This window comes from Equus przewalskii, chromosome 21 (genome assembly GCF_037783145.1).
Source record: "Equus przewalskii isolate Varuska chromosome 21, EquPr2, whole genome shotgun sequence".
Taxonomy (NCBI): Eukaryota; Metazoa; Chordata; class Mammalia; order Perissodactyla; family Equidae; genus Equus; species Equus przewalskii.
In genome coordinates, this window is record NC_091851.1 from 6,836,100 (window position 1) to 6,852,457 (window position 16,358).

The 16,358-nt window shown below is 52.4% G+C and overlaps 1 long non-coding RNA gene across 1 annotated transcript; it reads left to right on the top strand.

Annotated features, from left to right (window-relative positions):
• Nucleotides 1-328: 328 nt before the first annotated feature.
• On the top strand, nucleotides 329-7,988 carry LOC139078028 (uncharacterized). The gene is made up of 2 exons (XR_011530726.1): nucleotides 329-955; nucleotides 7,479-7,988. It is a non-coding gene; the product is annotated as an uncharacterized lncRNA (long non-coding RNA).
• The last annotated feature ends 8,370 nt before the right edge of the window (nucleotides 7,989-16,358 follow it).

Genomic DNA, 16,358 nt, shown 5'->3' on the forward strand with positions numbered 1-16,358 from the left:
TTTATTGATAAAGGGACTCGGACTCAGAGAAGTTAAGTAGCTTGTCTGAGATCACACAGCCAGGAAGTAGCAAAATGGGGTTACAAACCAGGCAGTCTGGCTTCAAAGCCTGGGTTCTTCACCGTTGGAAGAGCAAACTGGCTTTTCACACCAGAAGGAAAGAAGGCACTGACTGGCTTGGCTGACTTCATTGTCCAAGGCGGGGCTCACCCTAACTTGCCTTCCTCAAGGAGTTGAAACCAAGTGGGTTTTGATTTTCATGCCATTCCTCCCTGCTGCTCTCTTTTGTGAAGTCACAGAATTTTGTAAATTGGTTTCCCCAGGTCTCAGCTGCCTGTGGCGGCAGAAGGGGCCACAGCCACAGCGATGGCGGATGTTTCCTGGGTCTGTTGAGCCCAGCTGCTGGCACGGTTCTCCAGCCCCAGAAGACACCTCTGGGAGTCCATGAGCAAGCCGGTTCCCATGGGAGCTGACTGCTGTGCTAGAGAACAGCTGAGTGATTGCTTATCTAGACATACAGGGCGAAGGCAGAAAACACACGATGCTAATCACGCGCCATTGTAGGTGATCCGCTTCCAGGTGGCGGGCACCGGTGGACTCCGGGGTGCTCATGGAGCCAGACGGGGGAAGAAGAACAAGGAAAGTCTCCAAGGGATGTCTGGGGATGCTACACGGAATAGAGTCGTTCCAGCTTCACCTGGCCATCATTCACCGTGTGCCTTTGGCCTCATCACCCCTCTGCTCTATTTCCTCCTCTGGGAAATGGGTGGACGGTTCAGGGGAGCCTGGGAGGCCCCTCCCTACACTAAAGGATCTGTGACCCACAGTTCCCGCAGGCGGCTTGGCCCCGTCCCCGCCTTTGCTCCAGTAGTCCTTCCGCCCTCTCCACGTCCTTGGGCCGGTTTGCGTGGTTACACGTCCAGTTGAGGATCCAGCTGGACCGTAAGTTTGTGAGGTCAGTGAACGGGATCATCTTTGTGTTTGGGTTTTCACAGTAGGTCTAGCACAGTGGCTCCCAACCAGGGGCGATTTTGCCCCCACGGAACACTTGGAAATATCTGGAAATATTTTTGGTTGTCACAAATGGAGGTAGGGTGCCACTGGCATCAAGTTGGTAGAAGCCAGGGATGCACCCAGGGATGCTGTGCATCCTAGAGTGCAGAGGACAGCCTCCAACAAGAAAGAATGGCCTGGTCCCTAATGTCAGTGGTGCCAAGATGGAGAAACGCTGGTTTAGAGGAAGGGGGGACCGACCAGGAACTGCAAAGCTCCTGTTGTCCCTCCTCTTCAAATTCCTTTCCCCAACGGTCAGGAGAAGGCCACCAAATAATTACGGCTAAATCAAGTCATAGTTATTCTCCTAAAAAAAAAAGTAATACATGCATTTGGTAAGAAGTTCAGTACAAAATGTTTGAAAATGGTGCACAGTGAAAAGTAATCATCTTGCTCATCTGTGTACGCCAGTCTCCAAGGTCTGCTGCCCTGCAGGTAACCAGGATTCACCTGTTTCTTGTGGATCCTTCTAAACCAGGGCTTCTCAATCTCAGCACTAAAGACATTTCAGGCTCAATAATTCTGTGTTGTGGGAACTGCCCTGTGCATTGCAGGATATTTATCAGCATCCCTGGCCTTTACCCATTAGATGCCAAAAATGTCCTCAGACATTGACACATGTCCCTCGGGAGCCCTGGTTGAGAGCCACTGTCCTGGAGACATCCTTTGCATATTCATGCATCTGTGTATTTATGAAAATATGTCTTTTTCTTAGGGTGCTTGGCACATAGTAGATGCTCAATGAATATTTATTGGAAGAATGGATAACTGAGAATAAATCAATTTAAATAATAAATTGGATCCTATTCTAATTGCCCCAGGGGTACAGATTACATGTATCCTAAGACAAATGCAGGATAGGAAGCAATTTTTTCCTGAGTCTTACTTATCCATTTTGAAGGAGCACCATCTTGTTATGCTCCCGAACTCTGTTTGTCTCACTGCTAATGGCCCACATGTGTCCCAGATGCCTTGGAGGGCCGTTCTCAGAAGCAGCTGGGCTGCCTGCAAAACCGTACACTGTGTGACAGTGCTCCCTGCCTGTGAGGGTCTCCATCCCTTCCCCTGACCCATGGGCCCGAGAGGCAGCAGGGATGTGCCTCATCTGCCCCACGGGCCCCTCCCACCCCATCTTTCGGCTCTGCCAACATCTGGCTTTTGTGACAAGCTCTGGCCTTGGTTCCGGAAAGCATGCCCTCTCTAGGAAGGTGGGCGCGTTAGTCCAGCTTGGGCAATCAGCCCAAAGTCCATTTTGTGTAAGCCTGGGCCGCCTGCCCAGTTTCTTCCTGGAGTGCAGCTGGGCCCGGGATGCTCTCTGGACTTCCCATGTTTCCTGGAGTGGAGTGGGCAGGGAGCTGGGAGCTGGGGAGGTGAGCTGTGCCCACGGCCATGAGGATCTGCTCACTCTGGGTTGCATCCCCTTTCCCCCTCCTCCCTCCCTCGTCATCAGATCTGTTCTCAGCATTGCCCCGTGTCCTTTCTTTTTTTCTTTTATTTTTTTTCGAGGAAGATCAGCTCTGAACTAACATCTGCTGCCAATCCTCCTCTTTTTGCTGAGGAAGACTGGCCTTGAGCTAACATCCGTGCCCATCTTCCTCTACTTTATATGTGGGATGCCCGCCACAGCATGGCTTGCCAAGTGGTGCCATGTCCGCACCCGGGATCTGAACCAGCGAACCCCGGGCCGCCGAGAAGCGGAACTTGTGTGCTTAACTGCTGCACCACTGGGCCAGCCCCCCATGACCCTTCTTAAGGAGTGATTGACACCCACTTTCAGACTCTCATGGACCTTGAAACCTCTGCCCCTCTGAGATTGCTCTCACATGGTCACCTGTGAACCCCTAGAGACCAAATCCTTTCAGTTCCCATCTTGTTTGCTTGGGCTCTCTGTGGCATCGAGCACCACCTGCCTTCCTTAGTGGGGCTCTTTCTTTGGCACCTCCACGTCTTCTCCTGCCTCTCAGACTGGCTCTGTCTTCTTTCCAGGGCACATCCTTGGTTCTGCCTTCTCGTTATCCCATGACTTCATCTACCCCCTGTTAGCACTGACTGCAGAATCTGTTCCCTTGTTATCTACTTATGTCATGAGCTCTGAATCTCACATTTCCGACTTCTCGCCAGATGAGCCGACCTAGCTGATCTTGACCATCTAGGATCCACTAGACCAAAGTTAAACTCAGTGTCTACTTCCCATTCTGATCCATTCCTTCCCACGTCGCTGAGCATCACCACCCAGTCTGTCAAGGCAGAAACCTTAGCGCATCGTTAATGCGTCCTTCTTCCTCTGCCGCATTTTAATTGTAGGAAGTTCCAGCAAGTCTATTGCCGGAATATCTCTTGAACCCATTCATTCATTCATTCTTTCAGATTGCAAATATTAATTGAGCCTGTACTATACCCCAGACACTGAGATACAGCAGTACGACAAACCAAGTTCTTACATTCTACGAAGGAGAGAAAGACAACAAGCAGATAAATAGACAAACCCAGAGTAGGACAAATGGTGGTAAGTGCTGTGAGACAGTAAGGCTGGGTGAGGGGTTGGGAGAGGAGGAGGGGCGTTATTTTATGTCAGGTAGACAGAGAGAGCCTGACGGATCAGGTGATATTTGATTAGGGTCCCAAAGGAAGTGAAGGGCAGCCAGGTGGGTATCAGGCCTTTCTTCTGCATCTTCACGGCCATGGTCTCTCATCCTCTCCCTCAGGACCATGGCAATCACCTTCCAAATGGCAGTGACCTCTTTGCCTCCACTCTCATCCTTCCCTCTGCATCCCTTTCCAGTGGCTTCCTGACTCTTGCAGAATAAATTCTTACTCCTAACTACGGCCTACAAAGGCCTTCCCAGTTGGGCCCTACCCTTTTCTTCCAGCTGAGTCTCACTGTGAGAGGCAGAATGCCAAGATGGCCCTTTACTATTACTTATATAATCGCCCCCCTTAAATGGGGGTAGGACCTGTGACTTGTGCTAGCCAACAGAACATGGCAAAGGGGGTGGGGTGTCACTCCCTCGATTAGGTTACATTATATGAGATTCTCTCTTAGCTGACTTTATTGAGAGAGATTCTCCTGCTGATCTTAAAAAAGCCAACAGCTGTGTTGTGAACGGCTCATGGGAAGGGCCACGAGGCCAGGAGCCGTGGGTGCCTCTTGGAACCAAAAGCAGCCTCCAGCCGATGGCCAGTGGAAAACTGGGGCTCTCAGTCCTGGAGCCACAAGGAAATGAATTCTGCCAACCACTGGAGTGAACTGGGAAGCAGATTGTCCCCTCCTGAGGCCTCAGATGGGACCCCAGCCCCAGCCTCACATTTTGCAGCTGGTGAGCAAGGAACCCAGCAGAGCCGTGCCCACTCCTGGCCGGCAGAAGATGGGAGAGGCTGAGTGTGTGCTGTTTCAAGCCTCTGAGTTTGTGGTCGTCTGTTCTACGGCAACAGAAAACCAGTGTACTCACCCTTCACACCCTGGACGGTTCCGCAGGCCATCCCTGCTGCTCCCAAACAAGGTTTTTTCTCATGCCCTGTGCTGTGCTCAAATTTTCAAATCCTACATTTTCTCTCTGGTAAAATTTTGCTTGTCCTTCAAAGCCCCTCTCTTCGTCTCTCCCTCCATGCTCTAGTCATACCCCTGTCCCATAGGCTTGGTTCTTACCTCTAAACGCTCAGGGTGTGGCTGGTATTTGTCTGCATGTCCATCCTCTCTCTTATTCATCTGTCCATCCCAGCATCTGCTCAGCGCCTGGCTTCCTTCACATGAAGGATTCTTCCCTTGTGTGTGTGTAGGCGGGGGAGGGTCCTGGATGGGTTCATGCTATCCATAAATTCCCTAAAATTGCTTGGAGAATGCTGCTTATGAGCAATTTTTCTGGGCCCATAGCTTTCATCAGATTCTTAAAGAGCCTTGATGTTCTGGGAAGATTAAGACTGGTGGAGGCAGGGTGTCAATATGTGTGTCTTGAATTTAAGCCACTGGGTTATCGCCCGGTGGGGGGATGTCCATGCTAATTGTGGCTTCGCCAGAGGGCTGTGAAGCTTCCTGGGCATTTTGCAGGAGAGCTGCTGTTTTGAGATGGGTAAAAGCATAGTCCTGTAGGCAGGCCTGGGCTCCACCCAGGGAAGAAGCTGGTCCAGGCTGGGAAAGGGAGAAGGGGCAGAGAGAGGGAGCAGGGGCAGAGCAGGGGTGCAGGGAAGCCCACCCGTTCAAGAAGAAACGGGAGCCACAGGGGTGGGGGCGCCCAGGAGGCTGGCTGCCTCTGCGCTGGAGGAGGGACTGCGTTTCTCCTTCTAATTGTGCCAGGTGCTGGGGTGACTGCTCCCCAGCGCTGGCTCCCCTGGGCTCTTGAGGACTGCCGTTGGCAGGGCCAGTGTATTTTTAGCCCTCCAGTAAGTGGAACAAAGCGCTCTGAGAGGCAGTGCTGTGCTCTTGGCTCTGGGCTCTGGCAACGCTCAGCAGCTTTCTGAGAAAGTACAGGACTCCCTCGCAGCCACCTAGTGGGGACATGGGTCCAGCTCCCTGGCCTCCCTCTGACTCTCTCCCACAGGGGTTTGGGGGAGGGACGTCCTCGCCAGCTGGAGGGGGGCTGAGGATGTGTGCCCGGGGGGGTTCGGAAGCCAGCGAGCTGGCCCTGTACTGGGAGGGACGAGGTGCAGTGCGGATGCTTGCTTCCTCTGGCTGCTCACTCTGGGGGAGAAGATGATCTGTCCTGGGACCACCTGGGGTTAGGTGGGCAAGTGGGGTGCTCCAGGCCAGGGGCTGGGAGGGTGAGTGGGCCGCTGACCCCAGCCAGAAACACCTGTCTCTGAAGGCTGAAGTGGGGGGAGGTGTGGGGAAGAGGAGCTGGAAGCCACTTCCTGATCACCTGGGTGACGAACTGCCAAGGTCAGCCTTGAGCGTTGACCTGCCAAATATTTGTTTGGATCACTGACCCAGTGGACTTCCTGCCCTCAGCCTCCCAGCTTGTACCCAACCTGACCATAACTGGACAGCCCTGCCTCTTGATCTGGAGGGGTCCACACTGTTTCATAAAGAGGGCTTCCAGCAGGTGTGGCTGGCACAGTCCCGCTGTGGGCATGGTCTGCGGGTGAGGGTAGACAGCCTGGGGGCTAGAGCCCCGGTCCTCACAGAGCCTTTGTTTGAAGTGGCTACCTCAGCGAAGCTGGCCTGAAGTGGTTAAGGTTCAGCACAGCTGCCCATGTAGAGCCAAACTCCACAAGGACCAGGCCCCTAGGGCCTTCTCCCCAGCACCGCTATCTACCCACCCAAGCCCGGGAAGGCGGGCGGCTCACTCCTCAGAGCAGACAGAGGGAGGCCGAGACGGGGGCTGCCCGGGGCCTGGACAGAAGGAAGGAACCAATCTCTCTGTCTGTCTGTCTCTCTCACATACACACGCACACATTCCCATACACAAACCCCATTTCCTCAAGGGCCCACCCTGGGTCAGCCACTGTGCTAAGTTCTACAGAGCCCCCACCCCTTGAATCTTTGTGACCCTGTGAGTTACTTTCTCTCCATTTTACTGAGTTAAAAATCAAAATTCAGAAAGATTAAGCAACTTGTACAAGCTCACACAGCCAGTGAGGGGGGATGCCGGGTGTCAGATCTAGGGCCACCGGACAACCCACTGCTCCCGAGAAGGGGAGAGGGAGGGGGAAGATCCTGCACCTGTTCTCTGAGATTCTAGAACACAGGGTGGGGTGAAGGGCTGGGTAGAGAGCAAAGCCGCCTGGCTGTGCTGGACCACTGACCTCCCAAGATGGTGATGGGGAGAGAATTAAACTTCCGTTGTTTGGGGGTTTCTGTCCTTGGAAGCCAAACTGATACTAAACAATATACTTGTGGCCTCAGCCCCACTCTCCGCCTCTGCCTGTGCCGTCCACTTAGGCTGTAGCCTTCCCTCTGGCCGTGGCAGTCTTTATTTATCCTTCAAGCCCTGGCTAAAAGGCCACCTCCTCCAGGATGCCTTACCAAATCCCCACCGCCCCAGACAGTGAGTTCCTTTCCCCTCTAAGTCTCCGCTCTCTCTGGTTACTTCTTGGATTGCGCTCATCAAGTTCTGATCTTTCCCGGTGTATGTCTGCCTTCCCCGTTAGATTGGAAGACAAAGTGTTTGTTCTGGTTTAAGGGCAGTGGTGTGCTGGTAAACCGGCTCTGGGAGAAAAAGCGCTCGGATTTGTAGTGCTTGCTGATTCCCATGGTGTAATTGCTCTCACTGTGGCCAATTTCGAGCCATGATGGTTTAACAACAGGCTCCTGGAATTCCCAATATTGAACAGTTGGCTCTCGTGAACCAGTGCTCATGGGTTCCACTCACCACTGCTGAAGGGTCTGCCCACCGCCTAGGCTTGAGGTTTGCACTTGGGCGCTCATCAGGCTGGTGCCACAGAACCCTGCTCGGATGGCCTACTTGATTCAACATTTTTTTTCTTTCCAGAGCCCCTACTTTGTTCCTAGAAGAATTCAGAAAGGACATCTGGGGAGGATCATCTGCAAACATGGTGACAGTCCTTCTCTTCTCCCTATAAACATGCCCTTTGCAGTGTGACTCTGCAGCTTCTCCTATCAAGAACTGGGCCGAGGTCCCAGTCCTTGAGTCAGACCTGGCCTTGTGACTTGACCTCGCCATTGGAATATGGTGGAAGTGACTTTATGACCATTCCACGCCTGGGCCTCGAAAGGCCTTGAGTCCTTCTGCTCTTGTCTTGGACCCTGCCAGCTACCATGTGTAAAGCCCAGGCTACCTGCTGAGAATGAGAGGCCATGTGGAGCAGAGGCACAGTGTCTCGGCTGAGCCGTCCTAGGCCCGCCAGGCCCAGCACACCCAGCAGCCCGCCAAAGATGTGTGAATGAGCCCAGTTGGGACCAAAAGAACCAGCTGGCTCAGCCCGGCCAAATTGGTAACCTGTGGAATCATGAGCTAAATAAAGGGTGGTTGTTTCAAACTAGTAAGTTTTGGGTGGTTTGTTATGTAACAAAAGCTAACTGATATAATACCATCCTTGCATTGAGAAGTGGCTTAGCTTTCAACTGACTGTCCATCTCATTCTGAGTGAGGCAGAAATAGCCTCCTACTCCCTGAGGCTCATCGGCCATGAGCAAGAGCTCCAGGAATCGGCACTGCTGACCCACAGCATGTGAGTTCTGGTGGAGTACTAATCCTCCCCTAAACACAGCTGGTAAGAACCCGGAAGATGCGGACCCACCGGCTCCCTGATGGAAGAGTCAGACAAGAAGCCTGGAGTCTGTGGCCACAGACCCCAGCTAAGATGAGCTCTCTCCTCCTCACCTCTGCCTGTCCCGTGAAGCCACAGGGCCGGGGGCAGCCCTTTTCCTATGGAGCAGTGAAGACTTAATTGCCTTTTCTGGGTTGTGTCCCACAGGAACAGAAAGACTCACAAATGCCTCTTTTCTGCCCTGTAGAATATATTACATATTTTTTTTCCAAGATTTTAATTTTCTTTTTTCTCCCAAAGCCCCCCATACATAGTCGTGTATTTTTAGTTGTGGGTCCTTCTAGTTGTGGCGTGTGGGATGCCACCACAGCATGGCCTGATGAGCAGTGCCACATCCGTGCCCAGGATTCAAACTGGTGAAACCCTGGGCCGCTGAAGCAGAGCACATGAACCTAACCACGTGGATACAGGCCCGGCCCCTGTATTTTTGGGGGTTTTTTTTTGATGGGGAAAGAGTGTTTTAATGTATTTGGAGCGGGGAGGATGGAGAGAGCTGTGTCTTAAACCAAACTTAATAAGTTCCTATTTTCAGTTTAAGAGTAAAATCTTGCCTGTAACCTGTGACGGAGTGTGTGAAAAACCAAACCTGACCTTTCCTGCCCTCTAGGTTTGAACTATCGAAACCCTGTAGCAGCAAGGATCATTCTAGAGAGCGAGAGAGGAAGCAGGCCATGAAACGGTTCTGCAGCTGCATGCAGCTGTGGTGTGTGGTTCTCCTCTCCCCAGCTGTGTGACCCTCAGCAAGTCACCCAGCCCCTCTGGGCCTGCCTGTAACAGGGAGACTGGAGAGCTCCATAGTGCCCTCACGATGTGGTCTTTTTACCGGTTCAAAGGGGAAAGTTAGGGAGAGCTGGAGAGCCTTCTGATGGTTGACTGTCCACTCTCCCCCTGGGGGTGTGTCCTGACCCTGGCCGTTCACACAGCGTGTGCTCATTGTGCCGACATGGACGCAGCGGTGGCACCACACTCTGGGATGTTCTCATTTTTCAGTTTCAGGAATTTGACTTTGTTCAATTATTTGTGACACCTGGGACACACTATTTTTTGCTACCATCTTTTTCTGGGCTCTCTGGGGACACCCTTGGTGCTTGTCATAGGGGGTTGTTAAAAGGAGTAAGTGAAACAGTCCACCTAAAGCAGAAAGCTGAGTGCCTAGGCCAGTAGGTGCTTCAGCAGCAGCCGGCGCCACTGTGGTCGTTTCCCCAGAACGCGGGCCGTGTGCGCCTGCTGACCAACAAGGAGCCAGACTCCCAGCTCCGGCTGGCAGGGCCACTCCACAACCACCGAGCAGGCCAGATCCAGTGTTGGGAACCCAGCCACACTGGCTCCTCAAACCACAGGTCAACCTGTGGTGTCCACCTAGAGTCATTCTCCCACTCTTCCTCCTGATGGGGACAGGGTGACAGAGCCTTCTGCCTCCCTGCTCACCCCCTCCATTGCTGTATGGGTCAGAAAAGACTCAAGACGTCAGCTGAGTCAACGTCCTGCCTTCAGGTAGGCACCGGAGACCTTTGCATCCCATTGTGCAGCTAAGGCAGTGGAGCCTGCCTTTTTCCTATTTTCCTGTGGTCCATTCCGCACCTTCCCTGTCCTGCTGTGTGTTGCAGCCCCTGACCCCTGTGGACTACACTTCCCAGGCTCCCTTGCACTCTGACTTCCTGTTGGTTCAGCTAATGGAGGCACTGGCCAGAGGTAGGCACCAGGGAGGAAGGGAGAAGCCAGGGTGGGGCTCCCTCCAGCCCTCTCTGCAAGTGGTGTCTCCAGCAATGGCTGTGCCTCCTCCATAGTTCCTGCTCCTGCAGGCATGCTTCCGGCTCCTGATAATACCCTCTCTTCTTTTGTCCCTGTGGCCCTAGGGAGGTAGCCGTTTCTTGCTGCTTGTAATCTCTGGGAGACTTCAGCTCCCTGTTTAGGTTTTCAGGTCTTTCATCACCTTTGGTAACTCCTTTCTTGTGTTAATCCACTATTGACCCCCTGGCCTGGGCTCCATTTTCCTATTGGTACTCTGACTGCTATAGTTGCCACAGTAGACATCTTGCAGGCAGTGGCCCCTTGGCCACCCCTCAAGCCTACGGATGGTACCCTAGAAGAAGCAGGTATGTGGGATCATCTAGCTGGGCCTGTCCCCTTGGCCTCACTAACTCCCGACACTGTGGGGAGGAACATGGCCCAGAAGAGCCAGACTGGGGCTCTGTAAGGCCTGACACCCAGGGCAGGGGCCTCTCCCACCAGGGGCAAAGGACAGCGTTACTTCTGGGCACTCTGGGAATTACGTCCTTCCCGGGGGGCCCATTCCTCACTCCTTGGACCATCGGGGGCTCTTGTCCCTCTTCCAAGGGATGTCAAGTTCAGGTCATTTCAAGCTAATTTCCTGTCCTTACCCATCCTGTGATGTAATAGACAAGGTCTTCCTCTAAAGAAGCAAAACCCCTAAATTCAGTCTCTGCTGGGGCACCCCCTCTGGGAGGTTACCTCGCTACGGAGAGGAATCTTAGCCTACCCTGAGCAGGCCCACCACCTTGGTGATCAAAAGCCACAGGCCCAGGACTTGCCCATGTGACCCCGTCCCCACACCTGCAGTGCTTGCCACCCCCTCCTGTTCTAGACTCCTCTGGAGATCCTCAGTTCCCAGCTGTCCCCTCCCATCCCAGGTCCTTTACTGCTCAAGATGTCATCCAGGAAACATGTGGGCAGATGTTTTTGACAAACCACTGGGCTGTGGTTAACCTGTGGGGGGTGGGAAGGGCTGAATGCACATGCTGGGGGTTCCCCTCTCTCTGGTGTCTCCCCAGGGCCACCTGGGCTCTCTGGTGGAGTGAGCTACACATATATTTATAGTGGCAGTGACTATGGGAGCCCAGGGAATAAATAATGGTGGCTGAGGACTTTGGGTGCGTTTCATCCTCTGAATTCAATTCCCTCCCAGGTGCCTGTAAGGTCAGGAGTCTCAGACCGCAGCAGCCTACAAGCCCTGGATGCAGCCCCAAGGGACATGCCACATCAGGTCTTTAGAGCTGAGAGGTCCCTTCCACTACAGAGGAGGAGACTAAGGCCCACAGAGGAGCAGGGGCTTGACCCACGAATCTAACTCCAAGAGCCTTCCTGTGGGCCCAAGGGGCTCTCACCTCACAGGCTTCCCCTGGACAAGTGTGGACTCTGCAGTCTGCAGCCACTCCTTAGAGTGTGGCGGCTTAGGGCGGTGTGAGTTCAAGGGAGCTCCTTGGCAGCCCTGCTGGTGTGAGCTCCGGGTGCTGATGGGCAGCTTAGCCCTCAGGGGATGGGTAGGGCCTCCAGCTGTGGTCACAGAGGGAAGACCTCTCTGGAGCCCACCCCTGAAATGGCACCTGTGGCTCATGTTCTGGGGCCGAAAAATGAAGACATCCCTGCTCCTGGGAGGTGTCACTGGGAGCTGCTCGGGGGAGGCCAGAGAAAGCCTTGCCAGGTGGTTGTGCCAGGAAAGTTTTGCCAAGTCTTATTTTCAAAGTGAAATAGCAGGACCAGCCCCATGGCCTAGTGGTTAAGTTCAGTGCGCTCTGCTTCGGCAGCCTGGGTTTAGTTCCCGGGAGCAGACCTACACCACTTGTTGGTGGCCATGCTGCGGCAGTGACCCACATACAAAACAGAGGAAGATTGGCAGGGATGTTAGCTCAGGGTGAATCTTCTTCACCAAAAAAAAAAAAAAAAGTGAAACAGAATGAGGCTGTTTGTGTGTGTGATGTGTGTAATGGCTGTGTATGTGTGTAACGGCTGTGTATATGTGTGTGATATATGTGTGTATATATGGGTGTGATGTGTGCATATGCATGTGTATGATGTGTGAGAGATTTCTGCTTGGCATGTATACATGTGCACATTTACGTGTGTGTACGTGTGCGTTTTGTGTGTGCATGTGTGAACAAATATGTGTGTATATATGCATGTGTGTTGTGGGTGGGCATGCATATAAGTGCACATGTGTGCTTGTACATTTATGTGCCTCCTATGTGTAAGTGTATGTGTGTGTGTTTGTGCATATGAGGTTTGTGTGTGTATGCATTAGTGTGTGTTTGTAAAGAACAGTTTAGACCATGGCATGTTATTGGTTCCTGGTTTTGTCCTCTCCCAGGAGAGGAGGATGCAGGATTGTGACAAGCCATCTGGCCAGCTGGCCAGTCCTCCCTCCTGTCACCATCTTTTGCCCCAACTTTTTTCCTGCTGAAGGCTTTGTCTGGAGCCAGCTACCAGTTTAGTGTTGCCTGAAGGTTATCTGTCCTTCCTGTTAATGAAGATGTGCGTGTTCCTTGAGGAAAATTTGGAAAATACAGAAGAGCACAAAGAGAAAAATAAAAATTGCTCTTCGTCCCAACACCCAGAGCCCTGGCTGTGGCTTAATATAACTTTCCTTTCCAGGCGACAACCGGGACTTGCGGGGACAGAAGAGGAAGGGAACACGAGCACCATCGTCACCCCAGGGCCCTTGATCCCTGACCCCATACGGGTCAGGTCTTTGGAACCTCAAGGCTCCTGAATTGTCTTCTTTTGTTGTTGTTGAATTCTTCATAGTTCACAATGTTTCTGAGGTGACTGGTTTGGCCTGAGCCATGAAGACAGACACAGTGACCTGAGTTTAAGTCAGCACTTCCCTGACCTAAAAGTTGCTCCATCTTGGTTGAGTCAGTCACTTAACCTCTCCAAGTCTCAGTTTCCTCATCTCTAAAATGGGGTAAAAATTACCTTGAAGAATAGTTGTCAGGGTTAGAAATCCCTCCCCTCCCCCACTTCTGGTGGTGTCCACTGGCAGTGGCTACATCTCTGCTGTGGCTCCAGCTCCTGCCAGATGGCCTCAAACCATGGGCACTAGTAACCTCACCTTCTCCCTTTGTCCCTTCCTGTCCTGGCCCTAGTGGTCACAGCAATGCCTTTCTGCTGTTACTGAACTCTGGGTCACCTTGCCACCCCATTTGGCTCCTCAGAAAGGCAAAGCTATAAACGAATCCCCTATGTTAAATTCTCTCAGTTGAAAGAACTTGGTTGGTTTTTGTTTTGTGCTGGGACCCTATCTGATACAGACACGACTTCAGGACAGTGTCTGGTGCATAAACGATGCTCAACATGTAGCACTCAGGTCTGTGGCCATGGCCCCTTATGGGCTTGTGACAGGCTCACCAGCTAATGTCTCCCCCAAGTGAAGAGATCAGGAGCCATGCCTTCTCCCTACTCTTGATGAAAGCCTTAACTAGGCTCATTTAGATTTTTAAACAGCATGGCCCCGTGGTAAGAGAATGGGCTCTGGAGCAAGGCAGCCCTGGGTTTGAATCTCAGACTCACCATTACTAAGCGGGTGGCCTTGAACAGATCACTTCAACTCAGCTGCATTATCTAAAACTGGAGAATAAGAACAGCAATCCACAGGGATGGTGTGTGTAAAGTGCTTGACGGAGAGGGAACTATCATGTTTGTTAACTATTTTGATTAACAGTATCACTACAGTTCCTTCTTTCAAGAACTTGGGATCTTTTCACTTGGATTTGGGTCGATGGACATGAAAATGGCTCCTCCCTGTTCCTCCCAGTATCTCTTGATACTGAGAGCTCAAAGGTTGCTGGGAAAGGGCTGGGCAAACTGGCAGAGGGGCCAAGAATCATTGCGGGAAGAAAAGGATAAAAATCCAGACCTTCCCTTTCAATGTTGGCCTCAAAGCTTCTTGAGTGGGTTGAGGTGAACCCAAAGGATGGAGACCTCGCCATGCTGGAGGGCTGTGCCTGGTGGGGTCTTGAGCATGCAGAACCAAGGTCTAGATGGTCACAGATGGAGGGCTGCCTTAGCACACGTGTGACTGAGAATAGATGCACGTAAGTGAAGAGCAGTAACCCTGGGCACTACTCTTCTTCTCCACAAGACACTTAGAAGTTGTTCCTGGAATTCACCCTGCCCCTCCCCTTGTCTCTTCCCCTCTTGGCCCACATGTTTACTTCTACCTGAAATGACTTTCATTTCTTGTCCTGCCAGCAAACTTCTACACAGTCTTCAAAGCCCCAGCTGGGCTGTTGCCTATGGGGGCCATTGGTGACATCCCCAGGCGGAATTAAACACGTCATTTTGCGTGTTCCCAGAGCTTGTACATTCTTCTGTTGTGGCACTTAGCACATCCTCTTCTGCATACTCCTGATAGCCTACATGTCCTTTTATTACGGCACTTAGCACATCCTCCTCCTTGCTTGCGTTATGGTTTGTACATCCTTCTATTACGGCACCTGTCACATTCCTACAGGAACAGTAATGGTAATAACAGTAGTTGGTAACTGTTGGGAGCTTTAAATACGTGCCAGGCACTGTGCCAAATGCCTCCTGTACATTACTCATTGGGTCCTCACCCCTTCCCAGTGAGGGGTCCCCATCTCAGAGATGAGGAGACAGACTGGAATTCAGACCCATGGCTACCTGGGTCTGGAGTCTGTGCTCTTAACCATCATCTTGCTTGTGAACCCCTGGGGGAAGAGACGGGATTGTACCCACCTTTGTGTACCTAGTGGCTGGCAGGATGCCTGTCACCACGTGGGCACTTAATGAACGCCTGAAGAAATAAAAAACATTCCATTGTGCTGATGTACCGAGATTTATTAGACCATTTCCCTTATGCCGCTGTGACTATTTCCGGACACATCTCTCTTTCTTGATCTGGGCTATTTTCTTTGGGTCAGCTCCTGGGAGCAGAACGCCCTGCCGAGGATGTGGCGCTTCATCACGCTGCCACGTCATCGTCACCTCCCCGCGCCGCCAGCCGCGCAGTTCTTGGCAGCCCCGCAGGCCTCTTCTCTCCTTGACGTGGCTTTCGGCTCGCGCCGCAGCTGGCCTCCGACTCTGACCTTGGCCGGCGGGTGCAGGCGGAGCCGGGGAGCCGCCCCTGCCCCCGCGCTCGCTCCCTCCCCGCTGCCTTGCTGGCAGCTGGATTCAGCCTGGGGGAGGGGCAGCGCCACGTGCATCCTCCTCTGACCACTCCATTGCCTCCGGCTTCCTTATTTGGAGGGACAAGAGGCGGGGAGAGAGGAGGGTGGATGGAGGCAGCACAGGGAGAAAAATGTAGGGCACCGGGAGGCAGGGAGATGGGGAAAGGGTGGCCCTGAGTGTGGCGGTGGGGGGGCTCATCCTGCAGTCCGCCTTCCCACAGCTCCAGGGCTGGGCGCAGCAGCTCCCCTGATTTCTGCAGACCTTACCTCCAAATCCTTGGCTGACAGAGGGGAAAGGTAAATTCTCGACTTGGGCTGCCGCCGGAGCTCTTCTCGGGCCTGAGCAGAACAGTGGGGGCGGGGAGAGCCAGCTGGCAGGGGGATGCTGCGCCCCTTACCTCCCAGTGCGCACCGCCCCACCTCCCCTTTTCATCTATTCCCTCATCTTCTCCCGGCATTTCACTCCACCTACAAATAGAAGGCGAGAGACACCTGCCTGAGCCAGGCACGCTCAGGTAAGACCAGAGACGTCTAGTTAAGCACAGAGACACCAGTTTAATTCAGACAGTTAGTCAAGGGTGTCCGAACCACCTTGGTGTCCAAACAGACACCAGTCTGTTTGTCTGTATGTTTTAGGGTTGCCAGACAAAATCCAGGACGCCCAGTTCAATACGAATTTCAGATAGGTAATGGATAATATTTTTAGTATAAGCGTGCCCCATGCAATATTTAATATAAATATGCCCCAAATATTACATGGAACACACACATTAAAAAATTATTCATTGTTTATGTGAAATTAAAATTGAACTAGGCATCCTGGGTTTTTATTTCCTAAATCTGGCAACCCTAGTGTATTTCTCTTCTTTTCCTGAATTTTAAACTCTCAGAATTCTGTACCCCTCCCCCGCCCCAACCAGCTTCCTTGTTTGCCTTCTTGGTGGAGGTTTGGCTTTCCCTAGACCCATGCTCTTTGTAATTTCCCTCCTCCCCCTGGTTTTATTTACTCTAGCACAGTCACACTGGGTCTCAGTTTCAAAGTCTTTGACGTTATTTCCAGAGACGGGGGTTGAGGCAGCATAAGCTTTTAGGAAGGTTTCTTCAGGACACTGGAAGGAAATTAAACTTCGGAAAATATGCTTGAAATTTTTTTTT